Below are 14,409 nucleotides of genomic sequence, written 5' to 3' on the forward strand. Positions count from 1 at the left end.
TGTATGCGTATGTGATTGTGTGTGAGTGTATGCTATACATGGGGAAAGAAAGTATTTAAAAAGAACCCTAAAGAAGCCATAAAAACCTTCACCATATGGACTAAAAAACACTCTTTGAAACTAACTTTGACCGGTCACAGTGAACAACTTACAGTTGGAGACAGAATGTCTAAACACTGAACACACGCATCGCACCACTATGAAAAACATATTTAATATCAGCGGAGGCATATCTACAAACTCCCATTTTAAAGAAAAACTTTTTACGAAAATATCTGAAGAGAGCACACCCTAAGCTCGAAACGCGTTATAAAAATATTTTAAAATAAAAATATGATGAAAACCTTTAAAAAAAACCCACAATTGTTGATGGCTACACTCTTTTAAATATACATTTTTTCTCTCGTTGGAACTACACAACCATCACTTTATATATATATATATATATATATATATATATATATATATATATATATATATATATATATATATATATATATATATATATACCGAGAGAGAGAGAGAGAGAGAGAGAGAGGGAGGAGAGATAGAGAGATTGAGAGATAAAGAGATAGAGATAGAGAGAGACAAAGATTGAGAGTGAGAGGAAAAGAGTGAGAGATGTGTGTGTGTTTGTGTATGCAATGTACGATTAATTATATACATAATGTATGCTGTGTATTTATATAGAGAAGTTTATCGTTCTGAGCACACTTTAACATTCTGCCCTTTTCCATTACCATGAATTATGGTTCGACCAATCGTTATGCACGAGCCACTAAGCTAGTTGTAAGATTAATAATAATAATAATAAAAAAAACTTGGAAGGTATCGTTGGTCGTCTCAGGGGATTCTAGTTTTACCGTGCCAAAAAAACTATTGTATTAAGAGGTTGGGCTGGAGATGAAAAGCCAATTAAGGCTCCATTGAAGCGATCTATTTAGGGAATTATGAGCCAGCTGTGTTGATAGGTTTATTAGAAAAAGAAATGTCAGCTCTCATATGGCAAGGGTTGGTTGAGAGAAGGACAAAGGGTTCTTCTTTAGTCGGGAAAGAGTCCAGACGTCCGTAGACGTTCAGGAACGCGAGAGCTGGTACGGAATTGAAGAACGAGCCAAAATACTGTTGAAGAAATAAATCAGAAGGGATATTTTTGGAGGCTTGTTCCTCGTATTTTCGTAGAAAATTTATGATTTTAAGTTGTTTACAAAAACATATTTGAATATTTGAACATCCGTGTATTTGGTTACATTTCCTGAAAGTAAATCGCTATTTCTGTTCTGAATTTGATCGTGGAAAGAACTCTCCATCCTTTTGCAGGACACAAAGGTAAGTTGTATACTGTTATATATATATATATATATATATATATATATATATATATATATATATATATATATGTCTTTACATAAGCAGTAGTTTGTTGCTACACAGTCATGAGCATGTTTCGGTCTACTAGTATTTACTAACTAGAGACCTCATCAGGCAACAACCCTTATTTTCGAAAATAAGGGTTGTTGCCTGATGAGGTCTCTAGTTAGTAAATACTAGTAGACCGAAACATGCTTATGACTGTGTAGCAACAAACTACTGCTTATATAAAGACAAATGTAACCTGCTCTACTTATGTATTTCAAGCCCAATATAAAGAGGGCCAGTTAATGGTAAAATGTAAATGTTGTTAGGCTCTCGTCAGCCATGTTGTTTCCCCCAGAGAAATATATATATATATATATATATATATATATATATATATATATATATATATATATATGTTTGTTTGTTTTTTCAATCCATCATTATACTATTATAGGAGACATTGTAGATAGATCATTTGGTCTGTTACAATTCCGTTTTAAATATAGTTTTGTAATGTGTAACATATAACATTTCTGTTACAATTCACATTCATTGCATTTCTATGAAATTTAGCAACGTATTTTATTTGGTTTTATAACAGTTACTATTAATATAGCATTTCTATTTGTCTGTGATGCTTCAGATTAAAGTAACATATTGCGTTTAGATTAAATTTAGAATTCTAGACGTTTTGTTCTATAACATTACTAATAACATAACATGTCTATTTGTCTGTAAACCTTCAGGTTAAAACTAGCATATTCTTTGCCCTGTAAGGGATGAGTTTAAAATTGTATTTTGTTTGTCTGTCACGCTTAAGTTTCAGACATCATTTTTCGTTGCATCCATTCACAAGGTAGATAGATGCAAGGAAGAATTGTGACGCTTGTTCCATGGTTTGTCGGTTCCGCTTAAATTTGAATGGTCCTGGATATGACTTGAAACTATATCCGATGGTGAGACCCCAGCTTGCGGGTTTTGGGGAGTGGGACGCCACCTCTTAATTGCCATTGCTCCCAGGTCCACTCTGGCCCGGAGTAGTAGTACCTGTTAGGGTCCCAACTATGGGTTAAATAAAAACTGACTTGAAAAAAAAATCAAATGTATTCTATTAAAAACTTTTTCTTAAAAATCACTGGATTCGGCATTAAATAACCTAAAAAGAGTTGATATGCAGTAAAACAATAACAACCAACCAACATTAAATTTGAAATAGCATTTTATGACATGACAGGCTCACGTGTAAAATGGCATATTTTAGTTAAGCTTCCGATTGAAATACCATTTTCCTCTGTCATACTTTACTACGGAGTCTCATTATTATGTTTTGCCATACTTCAATTAAAAGTAAAATTTTCTTACGTCTTTCATTCTCAAGGTGGCATTTTCTTTCGTTTGTCATGCTATTATATAAGATTATCAACAATATTATACGAGATTTCCTTCACTGCACAGTAGTTGGTGTTTATTGCGGGAATTTTGATAGAATTTTATTTGGTCTGGCATTGTTATATTTAAACTTGAATTTTCGATAACATTTCACAGCCATATATGAAATAGCATATTATTTCGTCCGTCACGCCACAGTTTAAAATATCAGATTGTTTGGTCTGTAACTCTTTAATATGAAATACTATATCATTTGGTCTGCAACTCTTCAGTTTGTTACAGTATATGATTTGGTCTGTTAGTCTACAATATAAAAGTAGGAATATTATTGTGTCTGTTACGCTTTAGTTAGAAAAAAGCCTATTATTTGAAATTTTAAAACAACATTTTTCTTATTTTTTTCTTTTATCAAACATTTACAACCATACTTTCCTTTAACCTATCTCTTTATTATAATCATATATTTGGATTTCATTTTATTCTTTTATTCAGTGATAATTAAATGATAACAATATGTATTGGGGATATGTTAGTTAATATCTTGCAACGTTATAATTTACTGAAATTAATTTTTCTCTTAAGAAAATTTATTTATTAGTATATTTATAATTTATTTAATTTATTATTTATTATTTAATTTATTATTTATAATTTTTTTACTTAAATCAATTGATGACTGTTTGGATCAGTTTTTTATTAGATTTGGCGCAACTCCAAGACATACATACACACCTATACACACACACACACACACACAAACATACAAACTCACACATATGTATATATATATATATATATATATATATATATATATATATATATGAATATATATATATATATATATATTGGAAGGATACACACACATAATATATATATATATATATATATATATTCATATATATATATATATATATATATATAATGCTTATATGTTTAGGTTACACATGCTCTCCGAAACGAATAATTATTAAGAAAATGTGGTCGTTTTTCTCAATTTCATATATAAAAAGGACATAAAATTATAATACTGAACTTTGAAATTAAAAGCAAACTTTCTTTCGATATAAGCAGAGTCTAAATAAGTAATACCGTGTTGTTACTAATTTATTGATTAAAATCTAAATTATTCAGATATTTATTTAGCAATTAGAGAGAAAGAAATGGATAGAGATAGAAAGAGGAAGAGGGGTAGGGAGACCAAAATTGGGATAAATCAATGAGTATATGTACAGATCCTAAAGAGAGAGAAAGAGAGAGAGATAGAGAGAGAGAGAGAGAGAGACAGACAGACAGACAAGAGAGAACAAGAGAGAGAAACAGAGATGTAAATGTTTAGAGAGTGAGAGAGCTAATCTTTAGAAAGAAAGAGATAGGCACAGAGATAGACATTCTGTGATAGATATTTAAAGAGAGTAACAAGGGCGTTTTTTTTAATTTGACAGAAAGTTATTATTCATCTGATATTTTATTTATCGATGATATATATATATATACATAAATATATATATAGAAAGACATATATATATATATATATATATATATATATATATATATATATATATATATAAGCCACTTTATCTGTGTATATATTTGAGTTCTCTCCTCATAGGTTCTGTGATGGCTGAACCTATCTTTTGCAAATTTTACACTAACGTAATTTATATGTTTGTAGATTTTTTGTCCAGAAATTCATCTAATAAGTACGAAATTTGGATAAATCCGATCTTAAAAATCGTCTTTCTTTTCTTATAAATAAAAAGAATTTTTACAGATAAAAATTTTCGTAGCACCGGTTTAATTTTTCCCAGTGTAGTGTAAAACATTCTCCTGTAATTTTTCTTTGTCTTTTAATGAAGAGAGTCAAGACTATTTTTAAGATCGTCAAACCCAAATATCAACTGATGTGATATTGTAAACAAACACACGGAATTTGGTGGTTGATATTTTTATAGCTTTTATTTATTTTTTCTTGTAAATTTATCCACCGGGCAAATTATTTCTCGTAATATATAATATTCAATCGACGACTAATTCTATAATAATGCATAGGCAATTCGCTTAACTTAAAATATCAAGTTTAAGCGTTTTGTACGAGGAGCAACCTGGGCGTCCAACTGGCATATATATATATATATATATATATATATATATATATGTATGTATATATATATATACATATATATATAGAGAGAGAGAGTAAGAGAAAGAGAGAGAGAGAGAGAAAGAGAGAGATGGAAGAGAAGCAGAAGAAAAAGAAAGAAAGAGGGAGGAAAATAACAAAAGGGTTTAATAATGGGTATGTGTATATTTGGTATCAAAATAAAAATGGGTTATTTAATTTCTGTACTTTTTTTGTTTGTTTGTTTATTGCTCATTCCCCGTAAACCTTGCCATCTATCTGAGTATGTTTCCTCTCCTTGTTCGCTGTGCCTCTGTTTCTCGCAGCTTTAAATGAGAAAGCTCTATTTTACTGAGGAAAATAGCAATTGATATATAATAATGTTTGATTTAATGCTTGATTTACATATCAGATATAGACTAAAGATAAAAGACAGAGAGCGAGAAATGAAGAGATAAAAAGATGCAGATAGATATATTGATACATAGAGAGATAGATAGAAAGATAAATGGATACATAGAGAGATAGATAGAAAGATAGATGGATAAATAGATAGATAGATAGAGAGATACAGAGAGATTTATGCCGGCGTACCCAACGAGAACGATAATCAAATATTTTTTTTGTAATACATTGTGCGGTCGAGAGTCAAAGACTGAATGAAATGTACATGTAGGGTTTTTTTGTTAGTAAAAGTATGGTGCTTCATCAAAGAAAGCGAAGGCTTTATAATTGGTTCTACATTCATGATACCGTTATCGTTAATCGTAAGTCCATACAGATGAAAAGCATTGATTTAAAGTATTTTTTTAATTAATAGTGACTGTAATAATATCATTAATGTTCTGATATCTTATTTCTATGTCTATCCATCCATAGCCTTTGAGGCCTTAAAAGGCATAGGCTACCTAAAACTTTGTAGATTCTTTTGTAGCTCAATTACTACAGCTCAGACCTTACAGAAGCCAAGTTTCTGTAAGGTCTGACGAGACTGTTGGATCGTAAACATGGTCCAACATCCGAAACATATGTAACCAAACAGATAAAACGGTAATAAAAAATAAAACATATATATATGTGTGTGTGTGTGTGTGTGTGTGTGTGTGTGTGTGTGTGTGTGTGCTTGTGTCTGTGGCTGTGTAGCTGTGTCTGTGTTTTTGTATATATATATATGTGTGTGTATGAATTGAATAAAAAATAGATATTTTTATCGAGTAAGCTTTAGAGTAAACATGGTATTGTTGTGATTGCTAAAAAAAGTGCTAAACACATGAATAAAAACAAAGTATGCTTAAGCGATTAAATCAAGAGTTAAGAATAGGAGAAAAAAGTATCAGCAAATAATGTTATTAACGTAAAATTTCACAAATAGAAAATTATCTAAACTTGTGAAATTCTTTTGTTATTTTATTAGCCCTTTTTTATAGAAGACATTAAAAAATAAACACTAAAAATCATCCATACATTTTATTTTTATAATTCGAAATATATATACAGTGCAATCACCTGTCTTATATTTGCATTAGTGAATTTAACTCAGTTTATAATTAATTTATGTTTTTAACACAGTTTATAATTAATTTATGTTTTTAACACAGTTTATAATTAATTTATGTTTTTAACACAATTTATAATTAATTTATGTTTTAACACAGTTTATAATTAATTTATGTTTTTAACACAGTTTATAATTAATTTATGTTTTTAACACTGTTTATAATTAATTTATGTTTTTAACACAGTTTATAAGTAACTTTTGTTTTTAACACAGTTTATAATTAATTTATGTTTTTGACACATTTTATAATTAATATATGTTTTTAACACAGCTTATAATTAATATATGTTTTTAACTCAGTTTATAATTAATTTATGTTTATAACTCAGCTTATAATTAATATATGTGTTTAACTAAGTTTATAATTAATTTATGTTTTTAACACAGTTTATAATTAATTTATGTTTTTAACACAGTTTATAATTAATTTATGTTTTTAACTCAGCTTATAATTGATATATGTGTTTAACTCAGTTTATAATTATTTTATGTTTTAACACAGCTTAAAGTTAATGAAATATTAGAGTTATTGAAGATAAGTAACATTGAACATGGTGTGCACATTTAATGGGTGACCGACTTGAAATACCAGCTTTCCTAAGTTTTCAAATAGTGTAAGTTGTATAGCATCAGATCATTGAAATTGACCAAAGTTCCACCTGTTCTCTAATTAGATGGGCAGCCATTTTTTTTTACAATATTCGATCCAAGTATATAAATGTGTAAGAAACTTGCGGAGAATTATTATTTTCACAGACCAGCGTCATGTCATATATATTACTTAATCCATCTATTTCGTTGAACGTTAAACAAACTGTGTTTACGCACTAGTTATATGAAGAATTACAGATTAATACAACACTTTACTCTTATCAGTATTTACTAATCAAACAGAATATGTAGGTAATATAGATTTAATATAGATAGATGTACGAAGTTGATATAAGAATTTCCATAATTGATCTTATTTGCAACAGATTGTCCCCTATACGTGACGTCATGTATGCCACAATCTACTATAACGTCATGTATGATATAATCTGCTATGGCAGATATGACGTCATATGACTCCATGATATAATCTGCTATGACAGATATGACGCCATATGCATATATATTATGTATGTTATGGTGTTATTTTAAACAAACAAACAAACAAGCAAACAAATAAACATATAGCAATACGGATTTATTAAGATAGATTACAGATTTTACTGCAATAATTTAGATATTTAATATCTATATGCTTACTTTTAGCTGATATGTTAATGTAACTCGATTAGATTTATTTTCAATGCGTAGAGGGTGATTTGAATAAGTCTACATATGATGCAATCACATAAATACCACCTTACCTTTAATAGGAATCACATTACGGAGGCTAAGATATATTGCATATATCCTAAACTTCAATGAACCGAAAGTGTCAATTTAAACGTTTCCATGGTAAGCACTATGTCCTTAATTAAGAGAAAGACACAGCATATGTACTTGTTTGAAAAATAAAGGTATTTGTCATTTGTTTATCGCATTGACTCAATAAATACATATAATATATACTGCATGGATAATATTATATTGCATGGGTATACGTAATGAAAAACATGTTGCAGACAATATAAAAAATGTCCTACACATGTGATTTGTTTAAGTTAAAGATTTTATTCATACTTCGAGCAAAGTTAGCACTTGGAAACACGTGAAAAGCATTACCTGTCATACCAATACATGTGTTGACATTTTCTCTACATTTTCGGATGGATTAGTGCATATTGGGCGTCTTATTTTATGCTGAGTATTTATGAACGAATTTTCACATAAGAATCTTAATGCTGCTTATGTTACAGGAAAAGAGCTGTCTTATTTCCATGTAAATAAGAAGAATATTAAATAAGTGAAAATGAGATTAGGATAAGCCGAGACTCGAACCTTGTAAGCCAGGTTAAGAAATAGAATGTTAGAAATCGGAATGTTTAAAAGGTCCATTGTTAAATTCTATTAAAAATATTTAGATATTGTTTATATCGTAAAAAGAATTGATTGTTCATCCTTTTATGAAACTGAATATTAAAAATGTCAGCTAAAAAAATGAACAATACAAATTAAAATTATATTGTTAAAAAAATAGGTTAGGTTAAAAATAGGTTAGGAGATGATTTTTTGTTTGCAGAAGTGTGTTTTCGAAAACGTGTGTATAGCCACGTTAATTGGTTACATTTGGAGACACACTTCTGACGTGATAGACAAACGACGATTCTCCATATAGTTCTATGGGTTCGAATTTCAGAGCAGAGATCAGACAGTTAGTCAGAGAGGGAGAGTTGAGAGTCAGTCAGTTGGCAGTCAGTGATCAGCTGCCTCTTTGGAAGTGAAGGGTAGAAGATTAAACCATGTAGATACAAGTGAATTCCTGACGTCATCAGCATTCGACCGGTCCAATGAATAAAGAATCATCTTTGTATTTTTTAAAACTGTTGTCGTGTCATCTTTCAACACCCAAAAGGTAATGTGTTAAACATCTTATTATAAACATTGCGTAACCATTCCAAGAATATGTATCTCTCCTTCTATAAGAATGGATCACCTTATCACCCTCGTTATATGAGTTAAGAAGAAACATCACAGAACTGCATAAATGTCTCTGCCTCATCATTGTTATATATATCCCCGCTGTCTCTCCTTAATATGTACCCCTATGCAACACTTATAAAGTTGTGCCAGCTCTCACGAAAGCGATATAATGTTTCGCTCTCGTCCATTGGTCACTTTGTTTCAAAATTTACAATAAATTCTGAATACGAAAGCGTGTGCAATAAGTACTACCCCTGACCTACTTCTCATAGTAGTAGAGCAACGGAACTTGGCACAGTTATTAGTCTTTCTCTACATAGGAACCACCCAGAGTTATGTATTTCTCCCATCGTTTGATGCAGCTCTTGAGACCGTTTTTGTAGAACACCTCAGGTTGGTCCTCCAACCACGAGACGTGACTTCAGAAATCAAGGCTGCATCATCTGGGAAACGCTTTTCCTTTCTTCATGTCTGGGAAGAGGTGAAACTCAGAGGGGGCAAGGTCAGGAGAGTAGGGAGGATGGGGATAGTTCATAACCACAAGCCCGTGCTCCTGATCTGGCGACATGCGAGTTGTGGCCCGGGGCGTTGTTTTGCAGGAGGAGGGTAGCTTTGCTGATCTTACTTCACCTCTTGATTTTGATAGCTTCCCTTAATTTCCTCAGAAGTGAAGCATAATAGGCTCCTGTAATTGTGGTACCCTTTGCCAGGAAATCTGTCATCACTACTCCGTCCTGGTCCCAGAAGACTGTGAGCATGTCTTTGCCAGCGGAGGATTGCAACCTTGCCTTCTCTGGGGGTAGTGAGTTCAAGTGCTTCCACTGCATTGACTGGGCTTTGATCTCTGGATCATAGTAATGGACCCAGGTTTCAACCTGTGTAATCAGTCTTTTGAAAAACTTTGACTCATTTTCTTGGCACATTTCCAAATTCATTCTCGAGCACTCGACGCGTTCTCGCTTCTGGAAAGGTGTGAGCAACCTGGAAATCCATCTGGCAGACACCTTATACATATGCAAATGGTCATGAATTACAGTTTCCACAGACCCTGTACTAATCTTGACATCTTGAGCTATTTGGCGAATAGTAATGCGCCGATCTTCCAAAATGGCAACCTCAACTTGACGGACAGATGCCTCATCAATGGCAGAAGGGGGGCAGGTCTGGGAGCTGTTTCCACAGACTTCCGGTCATGTTTGATTTCACGGTGCCAGCGTTTTACAAGGTCATATGCTGGGGCATTATCATCATAAGTTTCTTTCATTTCATCAAAGGTCTCCTGTGGTGTGCGTCCTTTAAAATACAAAAACCGGATCACTGCTCCACAGTCAACAGTCTCCATTTCACACCTGACTCAGTTCAAATACCTGTAAAACAGAAACCATAATTAGTTCAGAGCTGTAACCCGTAGAGATATAACCCGTAGAGATATAAATCATTGCACATGCACATTTTCAGCTAGATCAGATAACTGGAAGTGGGTCAAGCGCATTACTTATTGCACGCCCCTCGTATTTTTCCCCCAAATATAGTCGCATTATTGGTATAGACCAGATTATAATCTACTGTATTTTATTATAGACACGTAAATTCAAGAATTTCTCCACTTCCCGCTATTGCGGGAAGACAAACATATATAATATAATAGAAGCCAAACAGAGAGGCCCGACGTTGCCGAGGATAAAGTCAATGAATGTTCAACACTTGTAATATGTTTATTGTCATCGAAATCATCGGTAAAATCGTTCATTTTTCAATCAAATTGATTGATTACCTGCTTTAGTCTAGGATCCATACCAGGAACTTTCACACGCCTTCCAGCAGTGACAGTCCACATTACATTGCCGTCTACATTAAACTGCAGAGAACCTACTAATTATTTTATTAAATTATTTTTAATGCCTTGAATTAAAGATTTAAATGCAAAAATCAAGTATCATGGTTCAGTAGTGCTCTAAACAGAAACATTTATTTCGGGCGCATCGCTGTCTTATCAAATAAACTACTATTAATTTTTTTAAAGCTTGGCCATTCTGCTTATGCGGTGATAAAACTTCTCAAATGCACTTGTGACGTAAGACTGTACAAGGGCATTAACTTTGGTCAAAATCATACTTTTTTTTTGTGCTCGATACAAAACATACCTAAGAAAACTTCTAGACACATAAGGTATATTTGTGTTAAATTTCAAATATATCGGACCAGCCGTTTTGGGGTCCCTATGAAACGAACTCATAAAAACAGGCATACACACAGACATACACTGAAAAAGTGCTTTTTCCATATGAGTACAGATTTTCGGAGATTATCGCTCGTTCTTATGGAATAATACATTGATCTTCGAGTAAAATTTCGAGTCTATTTAGTATGAGAATTTGTTGCATATACATAGAAGTATATTAAAAATAATGCGAATTTTATTGAATGGTAAATACAACTTTATAGTTACGCCACAATATTACAGGCACGTGATTTGAACGATGAATACTATTATGGACTATTAAATCAGCAACACTAGGCTGCAATTCTCACAAATCTATCTTGATAATTAAGGATTTATAGTCTGGGTAAGGTATGAAGGCTATTTTCATATATAATAGTTAAAATAACATATTCAATGGATAATATATTATGAATTGTTGATGATAAACATTCCTTTCAGAATAAAGTAACCAAGTTTTGTTTACAAAGGGAATTACCAATCATGAAGGCCAGAAAGTCACTCGAGGATAAGGGTTAATATAAGGTGATAGCTAAGTAATCGTTAATAGTGTAGACTTTGGATTATGTAAGGAGACGACTCATTCAAAACATGGTTACATTGTACTTGAAGGCTACCATATTGTAATCAGCTGGCACGCAATCCAATGGAACAATGTCCACATTTGGTAAGTTCTAGAAAGGAAGCTATGCTCATGGGATCTTCGTTTGGGATGAGGCACAAATAGAAGGTGTGAAAAATTGTTGATAGTGAATGTAGCTAGCCGAGTGATTTTGTAGAAGTTTGGTAAAGAGGAACCATATATTGGAGTTTAGACTAGCATTTAGCATGAAAAAAAAACAATATAGCAGATAAGGTTCGCAACGTCTCTTTTGTTAGAAAGGTTTGCATGGAAGAGAAAAGTCATCACCTACTATGTTTTGAACTCTATCAATATAAGGTACGCCGAGCAGCTCTTGCTCAGGTATGGCAACAGTATTTCATTTTAGGACGTATATATCTCTTATACAAATAGAGAATTTTATTGGCAGTGAAATACCTACTGGAGCGGTAAAATGATCCAACCATTTTTACCAGCTATCTTGCCAATGCATGTATGCCAATTCAGATCAGGAGTGAAGCTCAGTGACAGAAGCTTATCAAGACATGGTGCTTTCCGAATACGAAGGTCATTTATTTCAATGGGGCCGAGGTAGGGGCCAGCAAGTAAAGAAAACACCCTTGCTTCGTTTTGTTGTTTTGTACAAATGCAGTGAACTGTAATAACGGAACCACGAGGGTTTTTTTTTAATTGAAGATATTTCAATTAAAATATATTAACATGATATGGTATATGCTTGTGTTCTACAGAGTGTCAATACAGTTTATTCTTTCTGTAAATCAATAATTCAAATTTTAGTTCGAGTTAGCTAACTCGATATCTTATGTTCCTTTTAATTTCCTTCTGAATAGACATATTTTGAATATGATCAGTTTTAAATCCGATCATATTCCAAATTTGCTCGTTCATTTCATAAGTGCATATTCTATTTATTTCTTATAGATTCCAAGGATTTTAACGTCTTTCAATCATGCGCTTACAAATTAGAATATATTGGCATAATTCTTTTAAAACGCGAGAATATACATATTACTCTGTTTAATCATATTTAATCGGCGGGAACGCTGGTAGTGGTTAACGATACAGACTGAGGACCTGAGTATTTTTAGTTCGAATCTAGTTTGTTCCACAAGAATCACTTCTATTTAGTATGTTGGCAACCTTCATGTGATCCCGCCCGTAATCCTCGATGTTTTTCTAGAAAGAATTTTGGCTAAAAATATCGAGGAAACCAATGCCAACGCTAGAATCTTCAGATTCATAAGATATAATGATGATGCTTATATTTAATTTAAAAGCAGTGCTACACAGTGCTTGTAGAGCTGTTGTATGTCATTTTATGAAAAACGAATTACCACTTATCAAGGCTCAGAGGCCACCCGATGATAAGGATTAAAGAGTGTACAGCAGTGAAAGGGATAATATAATAATCGTTAGAAGTGTAAATTTGGTAAATTGGATTACTTAAGGGGAACGGCTTATCAAAAATTTATTTACGTTGGACTTGCAGGGTATGAACCATATTGCATGTCACTTATAATAGTAGTTTTGCTGAGATGGTCGTACAGGAAACTGGAAAATTACAACTAGAAACTATAATAAAATAAACACCATGATAATATTAGCATGTAATTTGTTTAATAATATGGCAGAAATACTAACTATTTAGTTAGTATTTCTGGCATATTATTAAACAAATTTTAATGAAATAAGAAACTAATAAAAATGTATATATTATACAGCCTAACACCACATTTGCGTTTCAGAAGTTTTATTACCACACAAGAAAAGTTTGGCAATAGTAGGGTATTTGATATGACAAGGACGCGTTCGAAATGAATGTTTCTGTTTAGAACGCAATTAAACCATGATACTTGATTTTTGCCATTTTAAATTAAATAATGTTCAAGCCATTATATTTAACAATTAATTTATAAAATCAACAATGGGCTCTCTACAGTGCAATGTAGACTATAATGTAGACTAAGTAACTGCGGGAAGGAATGTAGAGCTTCCTCCCGGTGCACAGTGATGGGTCCTCAACTGGAGCTAGCAATCAATCGATTTAATTGAAAAATGGTCGATTTTACCGGTTTCGATGTCAATAAAAGTATGGGAGTGTTAAACATCCGTTGATCATCATTCAATTCCGGGCAACATCGGTCTCCCTGCTGGTATGCTATATATGTTCCAACAATTTCTTTTATAAAATAATCACCGCTTATCGAGGACAAGGTTTAATGTGCATGTCAGGGTAATGATGAGACAACACCGTGATGTTTGGTTGCGAGTGTTGAAACTAAGTAAAATTGATTGTTTACGGTTATGATTCAACATTGTTTACACTGGACTTGAAAACAACAATGTTGTAGTCAGCTGGAAAGCAGCCCCGCGGTAATGTATTCCAAAGAAAATGTTGTATGGTGTTGCGATTTACAAACGGTTTGTTGTTGGAATGAAATTTTACTCATGAAATTCAAATTGGTTTTAGTTACTCAGAGTAAGAAAAGGTAAAATCTTTATAGTAATTGAAGCTAGATGAGGTTTTTGTAAATATTTTACATAGATTTGGTACTAAATCGAACATTTAC

At 32.2% G+C, this 14,409-nt stretch overlaps 1 long non-coding RNA gene across 2 annotated transcripts in view; it reads left to right on the forward strand.

The window, feature by feature from the left end:
* Positions 1-827: 827 nt before the first annotated feature.
* The window catches only part of LOC145284051 (uncharacterized), a 67,153-nt gene continuing 53,571 nt past the window's right edge, over positions 828-14,409 (forward strand). Inside the window, exon 1 of one of the 2 annotated variants that reach the window (XR_013868791.1) lies at positions 828-1,329. This is a non-coding gene — a long non-coding RNA (uncharacterized LOC145284051). The remainder of the gene's footprint in view (positions 1,330-14,409) is intronic. The other variant, XR_013868790.1, reaches the window with a different exon arrangement.

Source organism: Euprymna scolopes, chromosome 8, assembly GCF_053919585.1.
Source record: "Euprymna scolopes isolate OS-2025 chromosome 8, ASM5391958v1, whole genome shotgun sequence".
NCBI lineage: Eukaryota > Metazoa > Mollusca > Cephalopoda > Sepiida > Sepiolidae > Euprymna > Euprymna scolopes.